Source organism: Thunnus albacares, chromosome 5, assembly GCF_914725855.1.
Source record: "Thunnus albacares chromosome 5, fThuAlb1.1, whole genome shotgun sequence".
Classification (NCBI taxonomy): Eukaryota; Metazoa; Chordata; class Actinopteri; order Scombriformes; family Scombridae; genus Thunnus; species Thunnus albacares.
Genome location: NC_058110.1, coordinates 11775821 through 11797546, shown reverse-complemented (window position 1 = coordinate 11797546; position 21726 = coordinate 11775821). Strand labels below are relative to the sequence as shown.

The 21726-nt window shown below is 39.6% G+C and overlaps 1 protein-coding gene across 1 annotated transcript in view; it reads right to left on the bottom strand.

Annotated features, from left to right (window-relative positions):
- Window positions 1-3151: 3151 nt before the first annotated feature.
- Window positions 3152-21726, bottom strand: part of borcs6 (BLOC-1 related complex subunit 6) — a 72266-nt gene continuing 53691 nt past the window's right edge. The window contains exon 8 of the transcript XR_006403414.1: window positions 3152-3422. The gene's annotated coding sequence lies outside the window, so the exon portion shown is untranslated. The remainder of the gene's footprint in view (window positions 3423-21726) is intronic.

Below are 21726 nucleotides of genomic sequence, written 5' to 3'. Positions count from 1 at the left end.
TTTGGGTAAGCTCCTGTGAGGAGGCTGCCAACATCCTACAGCAAGTGCCAGTTGAGGGTTGTAGTTTGTTTTGAGAAGTGGAAGCTCTCGTCAGGTTGCTTCTAGTAATGCCTGTGTCATCCACAGAAGCCAAACGAAGCTTCAGTGCCCTCAGAGGGCTCAAGACGTGGCTTCAGTCCACAACGGGACAGGGTCGACTGAACCATGTGGCTTTATGTAATATTCATAATGCTAAACTCAACCTTGTGGATCACAGAAAAAACTGTGAAGAATACATTTCTTTCAACACAGATATGTGTGACATGTTTTGAATGTGTTTGGTTTATAAATGAATTCAAATGAATTAATTTATCATTGATGTAAATAGGTGCCACATGCAAATTTAAAGAGGTTACCTCCCCAAACAAAAGACACAAAAGAGGACAGAAGAGTAAATCATGCCCATATGTGTGTTGACTCAGCAGGGATAATATTAAATGAGAAAAGTTGATCTACAGGAGAATACGTATTTGAAAGCAGTACAGAAGCCTTACTGCATTATATTCCATTATATTTTTAATTGTCACCTGGTGCCTGAATTTTATGTTTTCATTTACATAAATAAAAATATTTCCACCATAAATTGATGCAGAAATGGCACAAATTGGTGCATAAAAAATAACCAGGAATGCAGGAAATAAAGTGCTTGACGCCAAAATTTCAAGGGAGAGGACCCCCAGATCCCCCACTTAATGTGTCCCCCCAATGTTCAAATGAAACCTACGTCCATGGTTGTTAAAATACACCTCCTTAAGGTAAAAACCTACATTTTTTAGCTCTGAGTACCATATAAACAGCTGAAGTGAAGCAAATGATAAGCAGCAGGGGGAAATAGTGAGCCTGACTATCAAAGGATATTCCCTTGATGAAGACCCTGATGTCTAACCTCTAAGTGGACCGGGCGTTGAAGGAGAAAGGAGAATGTCCCCTTTAATAAATGATCTCGCTATGCTCTTTCTGTACCATGAAAAATCAGTTCATCTACACTAACAGGTTTCATGACCCAGGGGCAAAGCAGACCTATTGAAAAGGCTTTGGAAAAGATCATAAATTCATGGACATCAACAGGGGGAGTGGAGCAGGTTCCCCAGTTCCTGGATAGTCTTATGTAAGTCTAAGGTGTTTTGAAGGTCACTGACAATACACAGCATGCCTGGCTAAACCAGCCAGAGTACAACCAATACTCTACCTCCTGCCCTTTACAGCTCTGACTGAACATTCACGAGGGATTTCTACTCCAGTAATTGTTGAATTGTTCACTCACTTTCACTTCTTTTTCACACATCAGACCCTGGGCGTTATTTGTGTACATAAATACTTCCTGTCCTAATTCCTTGATAAAAAAATATTTTCAGTGTAGAAATCATTATAGCTTCAAATTGCCTTTTCATTTTTACCCGTTTAAAGTCAATGTTCAGTGGAATAAGAGAGATATGTTTTTTGCAATTTGTATCGAAGAGTTCAATGTTTGAAATTCTAGTCTGACTTTGCTAGAGTTACTGTACATTAATCAAAGCAACAAACATCTTGCAGATAAGTTTTGTGTGTTTCGTGCATCAGCAACAACTTACTATGTGTGTGGAACTCGTCTGTGGACACCCAATATATGTAGTATGTACAGAACTGTGTGCACATCTGCAGATTGTTATGAAGGATATCAGTGACTTAACGCTGACAGTAAAAACTGAATGGACTCTCTCTCTTTTTTTTCTTTTTATTTACTACATTTGAATCATATGTGTGCTTGTGATTTTTTGAACACAGAGTTTACTGTTTTACTGATGCTCACAACAGCAGCACTGAAACCTCTGGAGTGTGCGGTTATCTAAAAACTCTAAGTTTAATTTGTCGTACAATTTAATGAGATCTGAATTTTTCTGGGTTTTGATGACAATACATAAAGAACATTTACTTAATTTGGGTTACATGGTCTTGTTGCTGTAACTGTGTATGCTTGGTGAACTTGATTAGTGTAGATATGTTGAAAGAAAATCATTTGACATTTTTTGGTATTATTCTGCTAAAACTATGAGCTGATAGTGATGTAAGTAGAAGATAACCGCAGGTTTGAGACTTAAACTCTCTTTTTTATATTTTTTAAACTTTTGACAGCAAAGTCAAACATAAACTTGAACTCTCTTGATCTTGACCCCACTCTGACACGCGACTCTGTGGCCCTACAAATGACCTTTGACCTTTGCAATATCATTCATCATCAAACTCAAACCCTTGTGCATGTTGTGAAAGGCCTTTGAAAGGACCTGAATGGACCTCCCACTTCACCTTTATTGTCATTCCATTCAGACTTGATCTGGGCTCTCAATGGTACGTCGGGCCCCATCTGTGAATACGTTGGGCAACACTGCATGATAGACACTGAAAGGCATTAAATACATCAACACAGACATCAACAGTCTTTCAGAAAATGCCACTTGAGGCTCCTTCAATTAAATTTTGGACAAGGAACTCAAATCTAATGTGTCTTGTGGCGCCTTGATGGCCCCTCTGCCAGCGTTTTTGTGTTTGTTGGGTCACACCGCCTGTCTTCAGTGACAGATATTGTAAAGTATTAAACATGTCAAGATAGATGTCCACACTCTTTGAAACAAAAAGGCAAATCAGGAATTTTAGTTAAATGTCACTCGTGGCGCCAAGATGACCCTCGCCTGTCCTCACAGAAAGATATAAAAAAGTACATCAATGTTATAGTTGAGAACAAAATCACGTCAATCAAAAATTCAATTTTCATGCCACTTGAAGCCCCAAACACATTCTGTTTGTGGTTAGTGGGTCACATTTTCAGCAGTACATACAGTACTAAAAAGGAGTAAATACACACCAATGTAGATAGTTTAATGTTCCCATTCAAATTTTGTGGTGCCAAAGCTACTCCAGTGTTGGCTGTGTTTATTTAATGGGACTGATCTTTTCATTCTCACAGTGTTTGGCCAAGGCACTGATGACAACACCAACTCTGTGTGCCCAGAATTAGATCTGAATCCATTCTGAAGCTGTCACACTTCGTTTACTTTTGTTTTGTCTGTAAGAAATTGGTATAAAAATCTAATAAATTATTTTTCATCTGAAGGTACCAATGAGATTATTTTACCTCAGCATGTCTCACCCTTCAAGAAAATTACCTGAATCTCAGACTGGAGCTTCTGTATTTTGATCTGTTTTTCTCTGTGGCGGCCTGCTGTGTTTGAGGTAAACAACATTCCAGTCCATTTTCAGCCCTGGGAGGAGGGCATGAACCATTAGCTTCCAGAAGCAAGCCCATTCCTCCACTGTCTGTCGGTCTGAGAGGAGAGAGCTGGCAGGCAGGCAGCCAGGCAGGATAGCTGGCTTCCTGGTTCATTGGCTGGATGGCTGGCTGTTACACTCTGCTGGACAGAGATGCAAAAAAGTGGGCATGGAAAAGCTTTGGAGGGTCAGAGAATAACAAATGATACAAAAAGCGTCCTTGTCATTTAAATGAAATTGTGAGTTTTGTTTTTGGTCAGTCTGAAATATACTGTCGTGTACAATAAAAATAAAGTGAGGTTTGCCTTCAGAAGGTAATGATTTGTGTGTTACGCGTTTGAACTCCACAAATCACTCAAAGATGCAAACATAGTCTAAAAGCTTTGCTTTACTTTTAAAACTCATTATCATTTGTATCAGAGAGATTGTATTAAACAGCAGGGACATTCTCTGTGTTTCATTTTTGTCATGCACAACTTGTCCTCAGCTGCATTAATACAGAGCCAGATCAACTGTTTTTTTAATCAACTGATAGAGACAAGACAGAATTTATACAGGCAATGAGTATGATTTTTAACGCCATGTACCACACATGTGAACACTAACTGCTGTCTAATCAAGGAAACATCAGACTCTGTGTGGCCTGTCTGATGTTGAGCCAGAATGAGTTCAAAAAGACTGACTGGTGCAAACTCTTGATCTTAATCCTGATTGAAATCTCGATCTTTACGCATATTTGTGTCCAGCATCAACATATTTAGGGAGAATCACTCAAAAACATCTAACACTGTTGGAAAAAACAGGTATTGCCAACCTTGTACAGTATGTAGGTCCTTGCAGTAAATCTTGCATTTATGGATACATTTTATGAATTGGTTTTTCTTACTCTTGATAGCTTGTGACATTATTCTCTGACATTTCAACTGCTGTATAGGGACAAATCTAACATAGAAGTGGAACAGAGACCAATATCCCCTTGCATACTACCACACGCAACAACCACACACTGCTGAACTCAGCCAGGTCTGGTGCAGGCTCCTCTATGGACCCAACAAGTTTTGGCTGCAGACATGCAGCATTTTCCTCCATAACATCTCCATGGTGAGATGTGTGGTGCACCAATCAGCCAGCTGGCACACAGACACGAGTTACTGAGCAACATCCACAGAGACTTTGGAGCGAAGATGGCCTCTGTGTAACACTACAAAGGCCAAAGAGTGGGTGCTTACACTGAGTGGCATGATGAGTGCCAGTGCGCATTCTGGCACCAACCAGGACTGTTTGTAATCAGAGAATTGTGGCTCACATTGTGACACCAGGCACTCTCGGCCGAGCAGTAAAGAGCAACAAAGCATTTGAATGCTGCCAAAAGTCCCAGGTGACATTTGCTGCTTCTACACCAGGCTGGAAAGGACCCTCCTTCATGTCTGCAGCTTGACTGTTTACTCGCCAACAAGTTGGTTCAAACAATTTGACACATTTCATCTTCACATTTTCATATCTGTCCAAATCATATCTGTCATAAAGAGCTCTATCACTCCTGCACTCTCTTTTCCTTCTGTATTTTTTAAAATAGAGACAGGATAGGTGGCCTTTAGCCTGTAATTACTCACTGATAGACAGCAGGGAACAGAAAGTACCTACTTGACACTGATAACTGGGAAGAGAAAGCTCTCAGTTACAGCTACAACTAAAAGATAAAGCTTTTATCTACATACAGCTCAAACTCCAAGTGCATAAATGCCTAGTTTCTGTGTGAAACTTGAGGAAAAGTTTATCTACTCTAATTACTATAACACACATTTTCTATGATACTTCCTGTATGTCTCCTGGTTCCTATGAAGAGGGAGTGTCTGTAGTCTGCAGTGTCTCCTGGCTCCATGGGGAGAGGAGTGTTGCTGAGCCATGAATTGGATAACTTACTGTAGACTAGACATGACAAAATAAGGAAAAAAAGATTTGCTGCTCAACATCAATAGCTAGTGATTTCACCTGGAGACTGAGCTGTATGAGTTGAAAGACAAGCCCAAAGAAAAATGTTTTCCAGCAGTCCCGCTGTAGATGCCTCAGGCGTTCATATTGATTTTTAGTCCAGCTTTGGATTTCAGCTGCTGACTGTCATAGCATCACTGCAACAGCAGATGCTGATACATTGTCAGGCAGTGTCGGGTGTTCCTTATGCTCCTGAAGTAGTTGTGTTATTCATTCTTTCATGTACTTTGTGATAGTGTGACATTTGCAGGAAGGGGAAAGTTTGGACTGGAAATGGCTTTGCTAGATCACAAAATACAGCTAACTATCAATACAAAATACAACTGCTAATTATACTGAAAAGACATCTGAACCTTGTTTTAACTTGGCTTCACCCTCCATGTAGTATCTCTGTTGCTCCTGTAGCCCTGATGTGCACTTTCATTTTTGAGGAAGTGCATGTCAGCTGTGGTGGAGCCACAGAGCCTCTGCATGTAGCTGCCATGATGCTAATGCAGATGCATAAAGCCGGCTTTAAAGCTTCTCTGACTTGCAAAACAATGACTTGGTCTCACTTCTGTACTGTTGTGGTAGCAAAGTTTAGATTTGGATATGAATGGAAACAGCTTGGAGGTGGAGCAGCTGTGATTTCAGGAAGTCATACTGTTGGTTCACAGAGCTGAACAGACAGACAACAGTTCAATATTTGCTGCATGTATCGCAGTACGTTAGGAATGAGTGTAGTCTTGATCTATTTTGCACAAGTGCTGCAGGACAAAACATATGCCCAGTTATTCTATTGAAATGACCAAATTTCTATGGCCACTGGCAGTGTAACAAATACAAAACCAACCTGGTGAACCTCAGTCAAGGTGACCTTTGGGTGCTTTAAACCAAATAAAAATCTGTTGTATTGTTCACAGATAAGTGGTTTCTGTCTGACAACAGAGATGGGCACAGTGACCAAAACTGCAAATAGCAATAGAGGCTGGGGAAACTGGCCAAACAGGCACTTTGGGGCTGAGCGCTGCTCAGGCTTCATGCTATGATTGTTTATTTCACCGTGAAGGGAATCACTTTGTGCTAAATTTTACAACCTGCTAAAAATAACACGACATGGTGGTTACCCTTAATGAAAAAGCTTAAAACTGATCTTTGTATTTTTCATTGTAAATTAGTTCAAAAGACAGACACAGTTACTGTAAACAGTCCCCTTCTTAAATTTGTCATTCACTCAGCATACGTCAATGTAAGAACCCTTGAACAAATTACATTAAAGTGCTGCTAGTAAGCAGCATCTGTCAGAAAGTTGTGCCCTGTCTGGTTTTCAATCTACTGTTGCTGAGCCTCTCCATGAAACACACAGATGGGACATCGAGTGCCTCTATCTTCAAGTGCTTGTTTCTTAAAAGCCGAGCCACATCTCAAAAATCTCACGGATCGGCTGCTGTTGAAACTGGTGTTTCTCTTTTTAGCTCATCTCTTCTCTTCCTCTGAAACAGCTCATTTCTGTGTTTGGTGTGAGTAAATTTAAATAGATTTCAGACACCTTATCTCATCCCAAAGTGTCTCAGATCTCAACAACAGAAGGGCATGTAGCAGACAATTAACAATTGTTCAGAAGAATCAAGATTTTCAAAATGATGCAAAATTACTGCTTTATACAGTCTGGAGGGGCAATCACACCTACAGACAACGTGTTTTCTTTGGTCAGAACCACAGTGGATCAGTTCACTTTATTGCATTTGTGTTTGGTTTGTTTAGGCCTAAATACACTATTACAAACCAGCAAGTGTTTTCCACCGTTTATCCAGTGGGATTTCTTCTCCCAGTGGTACACAGCATTTTGAAACAGCCTGTTTTCTTCCATTCATTGGGAGTACTGGGAGTAAAAAACCAATATATCCATGGTGAAAACCCAACAGAGCAGTGATGTGTGGAAACACTACAGTGTTCCCAACAGCAACTGATGTACCGTGGAGCATTTTACACCATTAGGGCAAATATTTGAACCATCACTTTGAAACTTCTCTGAGAGGTTCTTGAAGATGTTGCACACACAACTGCATTCATTTTGGTTTGTCCTAGTTTTTTTTTTAATCAAGCCAAGCTTTCAGATATCAGATGATGTAAAACATACATTTCCTGATACCCACAGTCAAAGGTTTGGACACACCTTCCCATTCCCTTAATAAACATCACAGTTCTCTTTTGCTCCGCAGAAGTTACTAAATCTTTACAGTTAATCTCACAGTATTTAGCATTTTTACATATTTGATGACTGGATCTCTCCACTGAGTACTGTATAGTGTTGATAAAAGAGGTTCATTTCCACTGTAATGTAGACAACAGTGGGCACACAACAGTGGTGTTCTGTTGATGTGTACTGACCAACGGAGGGCTTTAATGGTATTAGAGGTGGCCTGTTAATGGTCACATCGCATTAAAATAATGTGAAGGTATTGCTTGTGTGAATGACAGAAGCTACTGCCTTTACTGAAACATTTTCCAAAGGTTCACACATTTTTTGGTAAATGTTCAAAATATCTTCATGAAAGAGCCTCCAGACTGACATTTTATTTTGATGGCATTGGATGTTTTTATTGAATACACTGATGAATATGTGTTTTCAGCCATTCTGGCAGCATGGCTCTATGAATGGCAACCACATTGGTCAAGAGACTGAAATAAACAGTTGTGTTAATATCATAACAGCTATCAGAAGGATTGCCATATGTAGTAGATATTCATGTCCCCCTGTGGATGCATCTGACTTTTCATCACTAACTAAAAAATGTCATTTGTCCAATTACTTAATCGGACAATGCAAAACTATTTCCATTACCCTGAACTCTACTTCAAGTACTAATTAGCAAGTGTTAGCATGCTAACAGGGTCAGCCCTATGTTCCCTCAGCATCAGAGCTGGCCCTTTCATACGCACAAAACATGTTGTTGGGGTCCCTCAAAGGACGGGGGTTAAGGTCAAGGTTAGGGTCAGTCAGACAGACAGTCAAGCAAACAAACAGACAGGGGTGAAAACATTACCTCATTGGCAGAGGTACTGACCATAGCGCTGAGGGAAGTTAGAGCTGAAATAGCTGAAGTTGAAATAAACCACTTCACATTCACTCCAAACATGCTCGGTGTTAATCCTTTTGCATTTTTACTCTGTGGGCCTGTCTGCATCTCCCTCTGTCTGTCACTTTCTCAATCTAATTTCTCAGCTTGAATTGCTGCACTGGCACGACTGTTAACTAGACGAAACAGTGCCAAAGTGGTTTACGAAATGTAAAATTTCTGCCAGTCGTTCTTTCTCTCCCTCTTTCGCCGTTTTTTCCTCTCCCTCCTGTTTACCCCCTGCCAGCTCTCCCTCCCCTCCTCCTCACCCCCTGCCGTCCCGTCTTGAAGACAGCGTTGCGTTGCGGCTCTGTGCTCCTAAAGAGCTGAAACTGTCGGCCGGGGAAGCGGTGAAATGGAAAAATTTAATCGCATTAAGAGAAAAACCTTCTCTTTTCATTTGTAAATTCCAGGGACACGCTTTTTTTTTCTCCACCCTCTTTTTTTTCCTTGTACACCTACCTCTCTCTCCCTGTCCTTACCCCGACACGGCTGCTGAGCTCAGAAAACATCCGCCTAGGCCTCAATACACACACACACACACGCACACACACACACAGAGTACATGTAAGAACACACACACACTCAAGTCCTCACTTTACTTTAGCCGAGGATTTGACAAACCAGGATGGAGGCCTATTGGATGGGTGCACGCACACACACACACACACACACACACACACACACACACACACACACACACACACACACATACACACACACTAATTCCTTTCCTTTTTCCCCTTAAACGAGAGAGAGATCAAAGACCGTTTCACTGGCTCCTCCTTGTTCCCTCCCTCCATCTTGCTTTCCCTCCTCCAATTCTGTAAATGTACCTTAACGGTTTTTCCTCCCTCCTCTTCCTCCTTCCACCCTTCCTCTTTTTTTCACTTCTACATCTTTTCTTCTTCCTCTCTTTTTTGCCATCTTGCTCTCATTTTCTTTTTTCCTTAATTTCTTTTCCCCCTTTCCTTCTTTTGCTTCCTTTCTTTCTTTTTGAAGAGCTGTGTTCCGGTTTCACGTCGTGTCCACATCCGCCTCCATTGTCATTCAGCTCCACAGCAGCCCTACCTCCATGACAGGGACAGGGACACACATACACTCTCTCTCTCACACACACACACACACATAAAGGCACACAAGTTTGCGTAGCTATCCTTGTTAGGTCATTGCATTGACTTGCATTCATTGTGGACAGCCAAACCCTAACCCTAACCTTACCTTAAGAGGTAACAACAACGCATATGCACACGCACACGCACACGCACACACACACATAAGTGCACACACTGCTTCCATGGGGACGAGCCACCTGAAGAGTGCTGAGGATTAACGGACCAGTTCAAACAGTGTCAAGAGCTTTTTCTCTTTAACTCTTCAGAAGAAACCCCCCCCACCACACACATAATACACAGATTGCACCCTCAGAGTTTACTTACAAGATGAGATGTGACAAAAGAGAGATTTACTGTTACAGCATATATATCCAACAGTAAAATTTAACTCATCAGGGATTAAGAGTTTAAGATATTTGCCTTCGAGTTATCACCTTTCAATCTGCAATCTGTTTTTTTTTTTGCAATTATGGTTTGCAGATTTAATTCAAGTTGAATTAAAAACTAAGCTTTTTGTCCTCCTCAAAACCAATCTTGAATTACTGAAGATTTTAATGGAAAACACACAATCATTTCATTGTGGCAGAAACCTTCAAGCAAAAATATATTCAGCGAGTGTCTCATTTGAAATAAAACCTGCTGCCATGGAACTGTAGTCAGTACAGTTTTTTGTATCGCATCTTGATTCTTGTTGGTTGAGATAAAAACACACAATCTGCAATTTCCAGCCTCCAGTTTCTCTCTTTTCTAGTTTTTTTTTTTTTTTTTTTTTGTACATCGGCTCTAAACTGTGCAGCTGGTGTCCCCGCTGAACTCGCTGGTATCTATTGTGTGTAAAAAGACCAGTTAGCTTCACATTCCTACTCGATACTGTCACACTAAAAAGCACAATAGAGGTGCTTTCACACTGCAAATCTTTTAGTTCAGAGCCGCAACGTCAGCCAAACTGTAATACCACTCACTCTGGTGTGTGTATGTGTGTGTGTGTGTGTGTGTGTGTGTGTGTGTTTGTGTGTGTGTGTGTGTGTGTGTGTCCCTGCTCCTCCATTTGCTCTCTCTGTCCATCAGAGGGCGCTCTCATGCAACCAGATCACTCCATGTGATACACCTGAATGTCATCTCAGAAATGAAATCGTGTGTCTTTACAGTTCTGCAAAATGTATGCATGTAGCAGCCTAAAGGCTCAAGAGTGAGCTGACTTTAAAAACTTCATTTTCAGACCTAGAATCTGCAACAATTCTGGCTCCTTTAGTTAAAATGGCTTACTGGCATTCAAACTGTCTGTGATGGCTCTATGTAAACATGACAAGACCATTATGGACTTAGATGCATAATATTTGGCAGCTAATGCACATGAGGGACTTGCAGCACTGCTGGAAAACAGTGGCGAGATCAAAAATAATGATACAAAAGGAAGAAGAGTGTTTTCTGCTGTCTGACAGTTTGCAACAGTGATGGCTTCAAAACCGCTGCAGTTCAACGACTGTTTATAGCTTAATTAATGACCATCATCAGTATGAGGGACCACCGCTACTCAGAAGTCTCATCAGCATTGCACATCAGTGATAAATTTTCATATCACTGCCATCATTTATGAAATGATACAGAGAATTTTCTGTTCCCTATTAACTGACAATCCAACAGTAACCAAGCATAGTTAAAAATAACAAGATGTTAGGTTGTGACTCTCATTTATTGCATATTTGCTCACATGCTGTATGTACACTATGTATGTTTGCTGGATATTTATACTGTAAGCAGTTGGCATGACTGAAAGCTGAAAGGGTGACTGATAATCTGATGATTATTTTTGGCTTTACAAGGGTTTTTTCATTCTTTTGTGCCACACTGCAAGCAGGAAATAAATAAATGAAAAGACATTTTATACACAGATCTGACATGAGAAGAATCTCCTCTACAACTTTAAATTTCCAATATTTCAGGGATTGTTTAGACTGTTTAGATGATGATGATAAAAGACAAATTTATTTGTTATTTAATTATCTCTGAAAAGGGTGTAAGACTGAAATCTGTGCAGGGAAAGTGGAGTGGAGTGAACAGACTGACCCAATGCAGAGGTTCTCTTTTTAATCAAGTCAGTCAAAAGTTCAGTTTATGTCACATTTTACATACTGTAAGAACCAACATCCAATAATGGCTGAACCAAGAACTGAGGTCTAATAGCTGCGTTTTAGCCCTGCAATCACCTCCCACAACCACTACGCATGAAGTGCCTGCTAATCACTGAACACACTAACACTGCGGTCGTATTGAGCACTACAAAAGTAAGTAACTGAAATAAAAGAGAGCATTCACACTGAGCATAAATTACAGCATACTATTACAATGCTAATAGTAACTTTTAATAGTAATTTTTACTGTAAGTGAATGTGTCTCCATACTGCACTATTTCTGTAAATGCTTTGCTGTTTTGAGCCTCAGGAAACATCCTCTGGGATTTCACCAACTTACTGGAGGCCCACACTTTGTCAAGAACATAGGGGAGGTTCATAAATTTCATAGGAGACTCATAAAGACAATTTTATCCACTGCGTTTTCCCAGAGTGCAGTGCATGGAAATGCCATCGTCCATTGTTGTAAATTTAAAAAGAAAAGTGTCTCCAGATGAGACACAAACACGAGGCTGCACTGCTTCCTGTTTGAGTTGATATTTTCAACATTCTTTACATATTTTATGAACGTCTAATATGTACGTATAGTATGTTTCTGATATGTAGTACAGTGGTGATACATACTGTAGTCTGGACAGGGGGATTTACTTTACATCTACAGTAAAAATAGCTCCAGATACACATCAGTGCACATCATATGATGCAACAGTCTTTCATGTGTTGATGGCGCAAAGGAGACTATTGTTCCCTGACTTTAGCCTGTAAGGCAGTGCTTCCTTCTAGGCAAGTTCCTCATAACACGACACCCAGCCAGAGGAGAGGTGCTGTCTTAAGGACAAACTCGAGGAACAAAGGTCTCTTCAGTTGCTTCACCTTCTTTTCAGTAACTTGCAAGCTTGCAGAGGGAGATGAGTGAGATCGGATGAGTGTTTAAAACATAGTTAGCTAATCGTGCACATGCACAACTACAAATATGAAGCAAACACACACACCGGAAAATTATTAAACTCTGTCGACAAGAAAAAAACTGTCTCACAGGAATGACACTGATGACAGTTACAAGCATCTGTAGCAGGATATGATGAGATGGTTGCAACTAAAGTTAACATTATCGATGTTACGTCAGTGGCCACAGCACTGCAGGTGTGTGTTTATCAGTGGTGGAAGATGAGATCTTTTACTTAAGCACTTTGTGCTTTTATCCAAAGTGCTGTACAATGATCTTCCCATTCACACACACACACAGTGCTTTGGAAGGTGCTGGATCGGGTGCAGTTTCTAGCTCAGTGTCGAGGACACATCGACACGAGGACAAGAGGAGCAGGGATCGCTGAGCCAGTCAGCACTTAAGTAATAATAGTGCCATATAAAAATATTCTGTTACAAGTCAAATTCATACATTTAGCATTTAAAATCTAATTAATATTGTAAGTAAGTAAACTGTAAGTAGAAAGTAAAAGGTATTTCGAATGGGTTATCAAACGTAGAAGTAATGATAATGAAGAAGAATTTCTCCTTTCAGTCATTCACTATTATATATTATTGGATTATTACTGATGAATTGATGTGTATTATTAAGAGGTATGAACATCAAAATGTGGTTAAATATCAAAGGTATATCTGCTTTAGACTGTATTATTAAAGTGAAGTATACATTATATTATTTATTTATATTATTATTACTGATGTATTAACATGTTAGCAGCATTTTAATGTCGCGGCTGATTGAGGTGGAATTCATTTTGATTTTTTAATACACTGTTGACCAATCAAATCTATAACAATGCATCATATTTTATAAGATCAACACATGTTTTGTGCATAAAATCTGAAATCTGTAAAGTTACCAATAACTACAGCTGTCAAAAATGTAAGGGAGTAAAAAGTACAATATTTATTTCTGAATTGTAGTGGAGTAGAAAAGTAAAACACTAAATGTTCTGTATATTGAAGTGGTTTGGGGGATTGAAGGGGGAAACATGGACATGTTGCTTTGAGGCAACCTCACACTGACATGCTGGGGCCGAACAGATCCCTGAAATTGACGTGAAACTGAAACGGAGTCTGTGAGTCTTTATGTTACTACTTTTGATATCACCATCATCATCATCCCCTGCTGATCCATTTCCAGGTAGACATGGTCTCAGACCAAAGCGGATGACCTGAAGGTACTGAATATATTTAATATGACTGGTGCACTAGTGTGTATGTGTGGCTCTAATTGTACATGTGTGTTTAACCTGAAAGTATTATTGGTGACCTCTGTATAATCCGCGTACTCCATGTGCTCCGTCTGCTCCGCCTTGAAGAGGGCAGAAGACCTCCTCACGCCAACATAACACAGATGTGTTCAAAATGCAGTACAAGGAAAAACACCTCTACCAGCAACACAAACACGACCATTTATACACTATTTATACACAAGCAAACCCACAGATTCATGCATGCAAGTTCACACATAAAGATCACCTACAGTATAATGAATAATAACGCAAGTACGGAATGAGTGTTGAATGTTTTCATATGTGAAGGTCACCGCTGGTTTAATCGTCCCTTTCAAAAAAAAGCATTTGTGAAACACATTTCACATATTTATTGAATGTGGAATGTGTTAAAAATCCACATATAGGCACATGTGGTCTTTTATTTCAATTTCACATTGAAATAATCACATTTTACTTGTAAATACCTGAATTTCACGTGTTTCTTTTGTAAGGACCTAACCTCCACCTGCTCCAGTGCAGCTGATCAGTGGCCAGAATATCACACTGTGGCTGTACTGAGCAGCATCCAGGTGTGGATGTGTGAAGCTGTTTGAGTGTGTAGCATTCAGTTTGGTCATTTTACCTGGAAACAGAACTGCAAATAAACCAGATGCTCAAAGGTACACAAAGAGATACATGAAATACATCTGGACTGCAATATAAAACATACTGTACAAAAACACTGATGCGTGCAGAGGAAACTGGAAAACACACACAAGCACACGGATACAACACAAACACAGACATAAAGATATGCAGTATTCATACAGTGTACAGCCACGTGGCATGTGGTGGATGCTTTTTATCATGAACTCCCTGCAGTGCTGTGATGCATTTAATTTTAGTGCAGAAGGCCTCAGTGGGAATAAAATAAGAGGTCATAAAATGATACATGAGCATTAGTCAGATGCGGATACTGTGAGGAATGCACCAAACTCCGAAAAAGTACACACAGATATGAATATTGAACAGCCAGCACGCATGAGGAACAAAGAAAGGATGCTAAATATAAAAGACTACATATGTAACATTTTCACTGTAGTAAACCATTGCCACATTATATTGTTATTATAACCTAAAACAGACAGAGACAGTCACAACAAAGGTCTTAATTTTGAGAAACATAAAATGCTACATGCAGCACAAAGAGAAACAAGACTGTGACAGTAAAAATGTAAAGAAAACACAGCAGTGACAAAAGGGGAAAAAAGGGGGAATTTCTAGAAAAAAAGCACAAGAGCACAGGTGTGATTCTTTGACCATGTTATTAGCTATTGTGTGCAGAGACAGCTCTAATGGAAAAAATGACAAGGAACTTAACGGAGAGAGATTGAATGTGAAAGGTATGGAGACAAAATACAGCACTGGGGTGGAAATATAAGAGACAAAATGAAAAAAGACAAAAACAATGAAGGTAAAGATGATGTAGTGAGGAATAGAATATGGGCAGAAATGAGTGCGGTAGATTGAGAATATAAATGTGTAATTTGTTGTACAGAAGCCAGACATGGTGAAGCTGCATATTTGTATTTTTCTGTATTCATAAGTGTAAGTTTTACCAGCCTCTGAGACAAATATAATGTATGAACAATATTTAAGTTTTACCCAACACAAATATAACATAACACTGTAGAGTTATGCTGAGTGACAGTAGGCCATGAACATGATAAAAGTAAGTAATAAATTATCAGGCACTTCCTCTGTATTGGTGATGGAATAGTGTGTTCTGGTAAAATAAATAAATAAATCACTGATGAATATATTAACAGAGTTTCCTCTTGGTTCATTGAGCAGCACAAAGAGCAGCTTCATTTACTGGAAACATGAAAGTGTTTCCCCAAATCTCACTCTAGAAATGTCTGGAAATACCTCAAGACAGTCTCTGGTTCAAGAATTCTACTAAATATAAAATAGAAGAAGAAAACCTGTTGCTCTGTAATGTGGCCGGCGTTCGGTAGTCAATGTCAATGATCGAAAGCAGCAGGTTTAAATTTAACATAATAAGCAGGGTTTTCTCACTGTAATGGACACGTTTCTCCTCCAGTGCAAAAATCTGACTTTTTAACTCTGTTTGATGATGAGATCAAATCAGAGTCCCAGCAGGTTAAAATAACAGATTTCCTCTCCTTGTGTAATTGGCACAGCGTGGTGGCTGTCATGGGAGAGAAGCAGAAAAACGAACTGTGAGATAAAAATGAAGAGAAAAAAAACCATTAGATTAAAAAAAGATAAAAAATTAGAAATGCTTCTAATTATTAATTAATCCCTTCTTGGCTGAAGGGCATAGTAATGAAATGAATTATGGATACATGTAATTAACATTTTCCTAATTGTGTTAACAATCAACTAAATGTGAACTTAATATTTTTTCTCCTACCTTTTTTTTCATAAACTTTTATTCAATTAACAGATTTTTTAAAAAGTTAACCTCTGAATGAATGTGTAACACAGTGGTTCCCAGCTTTTTTTGGTCTTATTTACCCCTTGAGCTGTTTTGCCATGTCAATAGTACCCCCCTTCTGTTACACTCATAGTAAACTTAACAACTGATTAAATTATTTGAAGAACTCCCCCTTAATACAAAGACATTAACACTTATTGTGAGTGAAAAAATAATATTAAGAGTCGCTCATCATCAATCACCTGTGCTTTAATGAGACATTTGAGCTTGTTTGTCTTCCATAAGCTTTGATAGTTCTGTGGGCAGCGTGGCAACAGCTGTCGCCAGGCTGTTCTCCACATTCAGTCTGTTCCTCTGCTTTGTTTTGATGTGAGTCACAGCTGAGAAGGTCACTTCACAAATATAAGTAATCCAAAAGGCAAAAGTTCATTCAATGCATGTTTTCCCAGCTCAGGATATTCCTTTTCAACATCACACCAAAACTTTGTCAATGACTTTTCAGCATGTGCCATCTTTAGCCCACAGTCGGAGGATAAATCCATCAGATTTTCCTGCAGTCTTCCTCACCTGGGTTCCTCACCCAGTCCAGTTTTTCTGACTTTGCTTCAGTGTCATGGAAGTACTGGTTGAAATTACTGTTGAGTTTGGACAGATGTGCTTTCACCATTTTCACCACAGGACTTCTGTCAACATCAGTGGTGGTAAGATGGGTCTCAAGCAGCGGGAAACAGCTAACATCTCCATCCTCACATTTCCTCTCCCATAATTTGACCTTCTTTATGAATCCATTCACTTTGTCATACATGTTAATGATATGTGAGTCCTTGCCTTGAAGTGATAGGTTGACATCATTCAATTTGGTGAACGCATCAGCAAGATATGCCAGATGCGCAACCCACTATGTGTCCTCAAACACTGCCGCGAGAGGGTGCAGATGCTCCTTCAGGAAAACAAACACCTCGGTCTCAGTAGCATTTTGCAATGAGACAGCCAGTGGACGTCAGTATGAAGCAGTAGCTGCTGTCATGACAAAGAGTTTGAAACAGTCTGTGATTCATAGGCCTGGACTGAATGAAATTAATCACCTTAACTGCATCATCCCACTTAATTCCGGGCTCATTCTCTTCCTGGCGATGCAAGACAGTCCATCCACTTTATGTCGGGGTTTACCATCTTCACACGCCCAAGTAGCCTATTCACTCTCCCTGTCATTGCTGCCACGCCATTGGTACAAATGTGACTGCAGGATTTCCACTCCAGTTTGTTGTCTTTGAAAAAGCTGTCTATAAAGTGAAAAAATTCCTCGCCAGTTGTCTTTCCTGTAAGCTTCTTGCAAAACAAAATATGCTCGTTTATGTCCGACACATCTTTATAACACACAAAGGCCAGGAGCTGAGCCTCTCCGCTAACATCAGTCATTTCATCCAACTGCAAAGCAAACTGACCTGCTTATTTCATTTTATTCACCACTTGTCCAACAATATCAATGGACATATCATCGATCTGACGGGACACTGTGTTGTTTGATAATGGAACTGTCTTGAGTGCGTCGGCTGTTTTCTTGTCAATCAGTTTCAGCCAAAACTATGGCTGCAGGGAGAATGAGATCTTCAACGATAGAGTGAGGCTTTTTTGACTTAGCCACAAGTAGCGACACAGCATAAGACGCCTCCAATGCTTTGCTTGACACATTTGTTGCTTTCTTCAGTGTAGCCTTGCTTGACTTGAATTCTGACAGTTTTCAATTGAAGAAGTCATCAGTTTTACCGAGGCTCCCTGAGTGTTTGGTGCTCTGGTGGCGCTGTAAATGGGCTGGCTTCATTGAATTATTTGTCAGGATTTCACCGTACACTGTGGATGTACAAGTGAATCTGTACAAAATACATTTTTCATTGAACTGCTGGTGTTGGTGGGCTTGGCCTCTTTTTTCCTTTTGTTACTGGGCTCCCCTAAATCTGAATCCAGAGTGCCAACAACTGGACGTTTGAGCCATTTATCCATGTTTGCTAGCTGCTGATAGTTGGTTTGCATGCGTGTGAACATGACCTCTTCACAGAGTAGTGTAACAGTTGACACCTGCCGGGGAGGGATCTAGTTGCAGCGCACACGTACCATTGTAGAAATAGGCTTATAAAGTAACTATATGTTCTCTCATCATTTTGGAAATAAATTGTAAATCCCCAATCTTCCCACGTATCCCCTGCAAGCTGCTCAAGTACCCCTAGGGGTACGCATACCCCCGGTTGGGAACCACTGGTGTAACATACAGGGAGACACATACAGGCTTCCTAATATAATGATGTCTTTATTTGCGGAGCTGTGGAGGCGGTGGGCTCAGGATCAGCCTCTGCCCAGACAGACGAGTAAACACAGACCGGAGGCTTAGTCTGAACAGATTAGTCACCTATCACGTTTACCATTCACTACTACCAGTGTAGTGAGGGATTACATACAGTTTGAGGGATAACAGCTACTGGAATAAAAAGGTAACTGGTAATTAAAGACCAGAAATCAGATTACAGACACTATTAAGAAAATGAAATAACTAACTGGAGATTTAAAATAAGATTTATAGGACTTGGACTTCACATGTTCTCTTCTTCTTTTTGACTTTTGGGATCCAAGTTTTAAAAGCATCATGATATTTTAGAGTAATTGTTCTATGCAACAATAGATTTTGAATGACCTCTTTCTTGTATATTAAAATTTTCTTTGAGGCCAACTTCCATTTCTAACTGAGTGGACAATAACGTTGATTCTCTGCTTAAACATGATGGCAAATACAGAAATAAGATTATAAGCTATAAATCACCTTATTGTACCAATAAGAGCTGAAGTATATGAAATGCATTCTGCCAGTATCAACAGCATTTTTCCCCTTTATTTCGTGCGCATGTGCTTTGTGATCTTCTTAGAAACACAGTGATATTTGCAGGACACTGTGCATTCTGTGACCTTTGACCTCCTTAGTATTAGTGGCTTATAATGTTGGTGATCTGGGAGCTTATTCAGCTGCTCCTGGGAACACACTGTGCATAAGAACATCAGTTCAATGCTTAAAATTAACTGAGGTGGCAGTCTGATGGATGAATGTGAATTTACAGAGTGGAGAAAGTCGTTTTCCTCTTTGAAAACCTCAACAGTCTGGTTGAAGTTGTTAAATGTGGAAGTTGAAGGTGGCAGGTATCTCTAATGTTTTCTGACAGATTTCAGAGGGAATGGGAAAAGTAATCAATATCACTGAAGCTGTGATATAATTAGAGTTAAATAGCTGTTACTGGAGATGACTTATTTATATAGGACTCATCATTACTCTGACATGTTTTATCCCTCTGTCTCTGTGTTTTATCACAAGGCAAATTAACTAAATTTAAACAAACATCTAAATCAAATGATTGTGTGACATGTATATATAATAAATATAACAATGAGTGGGGCCAGTTTACTTCATGAGTACTTTTATTTAAGGAAGACTTTGAATGCAATACTTTTATTTGTTAAGGAGTGTTTTTAAATTTTGGTTTCGCTACTTTTTGAGTGAAAGCAGGTCCAGTCAGGATGAAGTGACTGAGGAGGCTGTTAAAAATAAAATAAGATTCATTGATTTAACCATTCAACATCCTCAGAAAGGCAACACAACAACATAAGGCTGCTGTTTCAAAATTAAAGAATACAGTTCTTATTCTTTATGAATGATTCTCTGTCAAAGTAGAACATGTGTAGAAACAAGCTGTCCACTGTTCTGAATCAACATCAAAGCAACAGTCGCACTTATCTTGGCCAACAATTTTGTTGTTTTTGCCATTTTACTATAGATACACAAAGCTTAAACAGAGGGGGCAAAAAGTACAACTGGGGGGCTATAAGCCCCCTCAAGACTCCTGTGGTACCTGGCAGAGTAAAAGGTCTCAGTACTTCTTCCAAACGGTTCACCTGATGTGACGTCACAAACCTTTTGTCTCAGCTGTGATTGGATGTTGTTTAGTGCTTGTTGACACTTCACCATCCTGTTAGAATCACAATCTCTTTATTTTCTAGGTAATTTTTATATACCAGGTATTTATACTGAGCATCCTATCCTTAGCCATCCTATTATACCGTTATATTATTTATCCATCCTAACTATTTAGGAGCAGTGAGCAGCCACAGTCTGACACCCGAATAGAGGGACACCTAGACATTTTGTCTTTCAGGTGTTGTGGTAATAAAGTGGTAACGTCTAAGCCAGGTATTACGGTCACAGTAAACCAACCATAATAGGACAGTTAGTATTATGGCTGCCAGTTTAGACTAGTTTAAATAATTTGACCAATAATAGTTTTTCGACCAGCGCGAGCAGCACACGGACAGTTTGATATTTTCCTGACCTGAGATGTGTTTTGTCCGTCTGTGTGGTATTGTGGTGCCCTGCGCTCTATGCACGGTGAACTGCCGGGAGGAGACGCGCAAATACGCAGCACAAAGCGAGTTGTTGATGCTTTTGTGGAAAATGTCTCAGAACTGCGTCTGTTTCTGCAGCAAAGTCACTCCGCTGCCACTTGATGATTTTATCAACAAGAGCAAACTAAATACTTGCTGTAAATGTGCTGCAATAACGGATTAATGCTTCAAATATAAATGTTATTTTAATTAAACACTCTCCAACCAAAGTCGGCAAAGAAAATAACGTTTAATGTGGTTAAAATATCTGTATTGATCTGTAAATGAATGTGAGTGATTCTTACAGTATCTGCTGTCAATAGCTGTTTATACAGTATGAGAAGCTTCTTCTTCAGTTCATTAAATCTCTGCAGCATCTGGCGCCAGCAGGACTGATATGTGCGTCAGAGCGCAGTGCCATTACGCACGGCCGTTCACTGTGTTTACCTTCATTAAATCAGCTGAAAACGACACCAGGCTGCTACAGTATAACCACACACACCTCTACACACATCAGACTGGTCGGTAATAACTCGATATTCTTCCTTTTTATGAATGACACGTCGGGTTAGCAGCTCATCAGCCTCTTTTCCAACTTTCTTTTCAGCAAATGTAGCGTCTCGTGTTTTATTCTTGAAACACATTGAAGTGTAAATGTTATTGTGTAACATTAATTAAACTATATTACCGTGTACGAGGCTACATTAGCGTTATGGCTGAAACAGCGACAATCTGATCATGACTTTTACTCCATCCAAAACTGGATGTCCCCCACTTCAAAACTTATTCTGACGCCGCTGCAGCAGGTGCTGCAACTATCCGCTGCAACTATTGATTGGTCTCTTATCATACTTGCTATTGTTTTTATATGTCATATTGTAAATTTCTAATGGTGCAATTGGTTAGGGTTACTTGTTGAATGGGATTTTGTTAAAATATATCAAACTGTATTTCAAATTGTAAAACAAACAAACAAAACAAAACAAAACAAAACACAAAACCCCCCCCAAAAAAAAACTAATG